This window comes from Aethalodelphis obliquidens, unplaced genomic scaffold (genome assembly GCF_003676395.1).
Source record: "Aethalodelphis obliquidens isolate GAN/ISIS:26980383/991018 unplaced genomic scaffold, ASM367639v1 scaffold21, whole genome shotgun sequence".
NCBI lineage: Eukaryota > Metazoa > Chordata > Mammalia > Artiodactyla > Delphinidae > Aethalodelphis > Aethalodelphis obliquidens.
The window spans coordinates 496564-502558 of NW_020837965.1; the positions used below are offsets into that span (position 1 = coordinate 496564).

Consider the following 5995-nt stretch of genomic DNA (forward strand, 5'->3'; position numbering starts at 1 on the left):
ACCAAACAAATACAAAGGGATATAGAATGAAATGTAGGCTTCCCTCACACCCCTGTTCTGCCTTCTGATTTCCTTTCCCACAATCAACCAGCAACCAGTTTTTCAGATACCCTTCCAGAGCTTAAAAAAAATAGTTTTATATACTTATCTTTTCTCTTTCACAAGTGGCAGTAAAATAGACTGTTCTGCAGCTTCCTTTTCATACTGATATTGTCTTGGAGATTGTCTCAGCTCAAAATGTGTAATAACAGCCACATAGCGTTCCATTGCCTGAATGTGTACTTTTTTTTTTTTAAAGTTATACAAAATCATCACAGCCAAAAGGAGGCTAACGAGACATGATGACTTGATGTCCTATGATCTTATGGGACAGAAAAAAGATATAAAGTGAAAACTAAGGAAATACGAATAGAGCACAGACTTTAGCTATTAAAGTATCAATCTTGGTTCATTAACAAGTTTACCATACTAGGGAGTTCCCTGGTGGCCTAGTGGTTAGGATTCCGGGCTTTTAATGCCAGGCAGGGTTCAATCCCTAGTCGGGGAACTGAGATCCCACAAGCCGTGCAGCGCAGCAAGAAAACAAAACAAAACAAAAAAGGTACACCATACTAATGTCAGATGTTGATAATGGGGACATTTGGGTGTGGAGTTTATGAGAGCTCTGTACAATCTTCACAACTTTTCTGCACGTTTAAACTTGTTCTAAAAATGTTTATTTTAAAATAATTTAAAAACATACAGATGTTGAGATTAACAAAGTATCACTTCATGCAAAAGCCTTACTGACTGCTTAACAGTGCTGGGTCATTATGTAGGTTCCTTAGTCAAACGAGGGAAGTAAAAGTACTTCCCTGAGGAAATATGAGAATTGTTTTACATTTTCAAAGGGTTGTTTGAGATAAAAATGGTGGAACCACTGGCCTAGTCCCACCCTGTCAGTTTACCAGGGGGCAACGGAGGCTAGAAAAGGTGTGACTCGTGCCCGGTCACAGACTATCACCTCAGGTTCTTCCAAGCCCCACGCAGGCACCGGGCTGGTTGGCACTCGCTGCCCACACTGGGCGAATACCTCCCGGGTCTGCTGGGTCAGCAGTGGGTAAGACGACCAGCCGTGTCCTCCCTCCTGGGAGGTAATTTCATTTTAACAGGCTGACATACAAGCTGAAGGAAAGACGCTCTAACGATGGATGTCAGGCACTGGTTAGCAGGGGAAGCCTCTTAGGACCCTTGGCATCCCTCCCCTTGATGCCTCCTAGGAAGGCGGACTGGGCGCGGGCTCACAGGACCCCCGCGACCCCAGCGCAGCCTCCTGCGTCGGCGCCCTTCCCAGGGCTATCCGCGCCTTCACCACTAGAGGGAGCCGCGAGCGGCCCCACGGCGCCCGGCAGTTCCTCCCCAGGCCCGGCCCTTCACCGCAGATCAGACTTCGCCAGGCGAGGCTCGGGCAAGCCCGGGCCACTTCCAGTCCTCAGGCCTCGAGCCCGCTGCCCTCTGCCGCCCCGACCTCGTGCAGGTGCCCAGCACCCTGAACTTCACCGAGGGGCCCATGCTCAGCCCCCCTACCCAACCCTCTGAAAACCCTCCTGTGCTTCGGCTCCCATTTTATAAATTAGGACCCAAAGAGGGTAACGGTCATGCCCAGGGTGACACAGCTAACGTTTGGCAGAACGAGATGCCCAGGGGGGCCTGGTTCTGACCTCCTTGCCTCAGGGGTTCTCCCTCAAAGGATCTCAAACCCCCTCACTGTAGCCTTCTATCCAGGTGGGGAAACTGAGGCACGGGGCAACCCCAGGTAGGGTATATACACTGTGTGTGGGTGGCTCAGTCTGCCAAGGGTAGGCAGGAGGCTGCACTGGGAGGCCAGCCCCTTGACAGATGAACACAGCAGGAGAGCCTGTGGGGGGCGGAGGGTGCCAGCCTGCCCCAAGGGGGGAAGGGGTGCAGATGCTGGTGACTCTCTCCTGTGGATGTGTGACAGCTGCAGCCTCGGGTGGGAGGCCAGAGACCCCACACGCTAAGAACTTTCACTCACTGCCTGAGGGCTAATCCCATTACTCTCCTGGACCCTCTGGGACCACCCTCCCTAACCCTCCCTAATCCCCTGCCTCCTTCTGGGAACGGTCCAAGGCCCTACCATGGACCCCTGCCAACCTCAGTCTCCTGCAGACCTCACCCCCTCAGGCCCTATCAGCCGCCTTGCCCACCCATGCCCAATTCCTGTGGAGGTTCGACCTCCTCCACCTGCCTCCCCTGCCAGCCCTGCCCCTGTCTGCCAGTCCCTAAGCTGCCTTCCCAAAATGGCCTCCAGCTGGGCTCCAGGTTTTGTGAGCCTCCTTGCCCTTCCCAAGCAGGCTTCTGTTTTAGTTTCTGTTGAAGGAATCATCAGGTGAGCGCTTGGGTCCACAGTGTTTTCATCTGTAAAATGATGTTGATCTGATGATACGGTGAGATGCCATATAATAGCAGGTGTTTAGTGCAGCACCTGGCACGAGGGAAACCCCCAAGGTGTCAGCTGCTGATGTAATTACCATCAGTGGGACGGATATGTCAGCTATGCAAGGGGAATGGATGTATTCTGTTACCAGAAGGCAGCTCCATGGCCTGGGGGCAGATGTCAGAGGGAGGTAGATATGACTCAGGTACCCTGTCCTCACACTAGTGATAGGAGCCACTATGTACACTGGGTATTGGGCTCTTCCTGTAGGCTAGGTTAAGCCTCTCCACCCCCTCATGAGGTAGGTACTATCCATACCCCCATTTTGCAGTTTGGAAACTAAAGTTAAGAGACAGCTGGGAATTCCCTGGTGGTCCAGTGGCTAGGTCTCTGCACTTTCACTGCTGAGGTAACAAGTTTGATCCCTGGTCGGGAAACTAAGATCCCACAAGCCGTGTGGGACAGCCAAAAAAAACCCCAAAAAATCAAAAGGCAGCTATGAAGTGGTGGAGCTGGAATCAAACACGGCTCTGACTCCAGAATTCTTTGCGGTATTCTACTGCTTTTCAGGATCCACTTCAATGAGAGCTGATGTTTGAGAGATGCCCACCCCCCAAAAGGTAATGGGCTTCCCATTTGCCAGAAGCATTCAAGGCAATGCTAAGGGACAACCAGTCAGGAGCCCTGAGGTTCCATTACAGGCCCCAATCCCCCCAGTGTCCCCAGCCTCCTGTTTCCAGGGCAGGCCAGGCCAGGTCACTGTCCCCTCCCCAGCCTGGGCACAGGAGGGGCCCCCTTTGGCCCTCAGCCTCCCTCTCTCCTACCTTCTGCTGCTCCTCATTTACATAAATTATCTCTCCCCAATTATCCATCCAGCTGTCCCAACTGTGACCTGTGAATGAATTAAAAACGGGATATAATTTAATAATGGCTGATTAGAAGGAGATTAGTTGTTATATAAAAAGGAAAAGCCAAGAGCCAGCTAGTTGCCCTTAATCTGAGCCAATACCATCGTTATTCGGGAAAGGCTACCCTGGCCATCATCAGACAAGGCAGGCATGAGGACGAGGGTTAGGGGAGAGCCCAGGTGGGGCCAGACCACCCCAGAGAGAAGACCAGGGTACTGGGAGCTGGGAAGTTGAGTCCCAGGCAACTCCTGTTACTTCCCTGGGCCTTGCTCCGTCCTTCTAAGTGGGCTTGGGTAGTTTCTGGGGCCCCTTCTTGCTCTAAAGTCTAGATGCCCTCAAATCAAACCACTGGGCTTTCCCAAGGCAGCCACTGCCTCCACAACAGAGCCTGCCCAGCCCCTGCTGGCGTAAGAACTGGGGGTTCAAGAGTCTGGTGCCTCCTAGGAACACACAGCAGCTGGGGATGCGGACCTCCCCAGGAGGGGACCCGGCTGTCTGGGGTAAGTGATAGAGAAGGGACTGGGGTTGGTTGCACCAGGAAGGCTCCATGGAGGAGAGACTGACTGAAACAAAGAGTGTGTGAGTGCCCAGCAGGATCTCTGGGCCCCCTTGCCCTCAGGTGAATGACTGGATGTAGTGGCAAGGACATGTCTCCAAGATTCCCAGTCACCCTTTCAGCCTCAGCTCATGTGCACCTCCTCCAGGAAGCCTGCCCTTGATCTCCCCAGCTTTGTGGTCTCCCCAGTGCTCCCATATTTGTCGACCTGCTTATGGTGTCCATCTGCTTATGGGGCATTTGTGTCCCCGTTTGTGAGTTCCTCAAGGCCAGGGGCCAGCTTTTTATCTTTACGCCACCAGTGCCAGGTACACAATTTTTGCTCAACAACATCATTGAATAAATAAAGATACCTCCTCCAGAAAGCCTTCTGTGATTGCCCGAGTGTGGGTTCTGTGCTCCCAAGGTACACTGTGATTATGCCTTTAAAAATAAGGTAAGTCGGGCTCAGGACAGACAGAAGCTCCGGGAGGAGGGGGCGGGCTGTGACTAGAAACTTGGGGGAGGAGCTTGAGCGCCAGCCGCTGTCCCAGTTCTGCCAGCAATCGAGTCTAAGTGTCTGGTTATTACCGTACCGCAGTACGTGCGTGGGCCGCGGTACTAGAGAGGCCAGTGGCTCGCTTGCCCGGCAGGAGTACCTGCGCGCGCTATCGGCAGCAGTGAATGGAAGCGGAGGACGCAGGCAGCTATTCCCTCCAGCAAGCGCAAGCTTTTTATACGTTTCCATTCCAACAAAAGATGACTGAAGTTCCTAGTATGGCAGTTATGAATGAACAAGAAATGCCAGCAGAAGTTCCAGCCCCAGCTCCTGCTCAGGAACCCACACAAGAGACTCCAAAAGGAAGGAAAGGAAAACCCAAAACAACAGAACCAAAAACTCCAGTGGAACCCAAAAAACCTGCTGAGGCCAAAAAATCTGGCAAGTCCACAAAATCAAAAGAAAAGCAAGAAAAAATTACAGACACATTTAAAGTGAAAAGTAGACCAGTGCAATAGTGTTTCAGAAGCTGAACTTTTGACCAAGACTCTACCGGACATTTTGACCTTCAGTCTGGACATTGTGATTATTGGCATAAACCCAGGACTAATGGCTGCTTACAAAGGGCATCATTACCCTGGACCTGGAAACCATTTTTGGAAGTGTCTGTTTATGTCAGGGCTGAGTGAGGTCCAACTGAATCACACGGATGATCCCACTTTACCAGGGAAATAGGGTATTGGATTTACCAATATGATGGCAAGGATAACACCAGGCAGCAAGGATCTTTCCGGTAAAGAATTTTGTGAAGGAGGACGTATTCTAGTGCAGAAATTACAGAAATATCAGCCACGAATAGCAGTGTTTAATGGAAACTGTATTTATGAAATTTTTAGTAAGGAAGTTTTTGGAGTAAAAGTTAAGAACTTAGAATTTGGACTTCAACTGCATAAGATCCCAGACACAGAAACTCTCTGCTATGTTATGCCATCATCCAGTGCAAGATGTGCTCAGTTTCCTCGAGCCCAGGACAAAGTTCATTACTACGTTAAGCTGAAGGACTTAAGAGATCAGTTGAAAGTCAGTGAGTGAAACACAGACATTCAAGAGGTGCAATGTACATTTGACCTGCGGTTAGCCCAAGAGGATGCAAAGAAGATGGCTGTGAAGGAAGAAGAATATGATCTGGGTTATGAAGCAGCGTGCGGTGGTGCTTATAGTGAAAATCCATGCAGTAGTGAACCTTGCAGCTTCTCTTCAAATGGGCTGACAGCTGACAGTGGAGAATCAACTTTCAGTGACATTTCAGATGGGCAGTGGATGACCCAGTCATTTACAGACAAGATTCCTTCCTTTAATAATCACTGTGCGATGCAAGAACAGGAAGAAGGAAACCATGCTTAAGAATGGTGTTTCTGGGCTTCCCTGGTGGCGCAGTGGTGAGAGTCCGCCTGCCGATGCAGGGGACACGGGTTCATGCCCCGGTCCGGGAAGATCCCACATGCTGCGGAGCGGCTGGGCCCGTGAGCCATGGCTGCTGAGCCTGCGCTCTGCAACGGGAGAGGCCACAAAAGTGAGAAGCCCGCGTACCGCAAAAAAAAAAAAAAAAAAAAAAA

General features: G+C 50.9%; 1 pseudogene across 1 annotated transcript; it reads left to right on the forward strand.

Annotated features, from left to right (window-relative positions):
* The first annotated feature begins 4564 nt into the window (after positions 1–4564).
* Positions 4565–5783, forward strand: LOC113627748 (G/T mismatch-specific thymine DNA glycosylase pseudogene; annotated as a pseudogene). Its single transcript, XR_003435718.1, has one exon. The product of XR_003435718.1 is annotated as a G/T mismatch-specific thymine DNA glycosylase pseudogene (transcript).
* Positions 5784–5995: the final 212 nt, after the last annotated feature.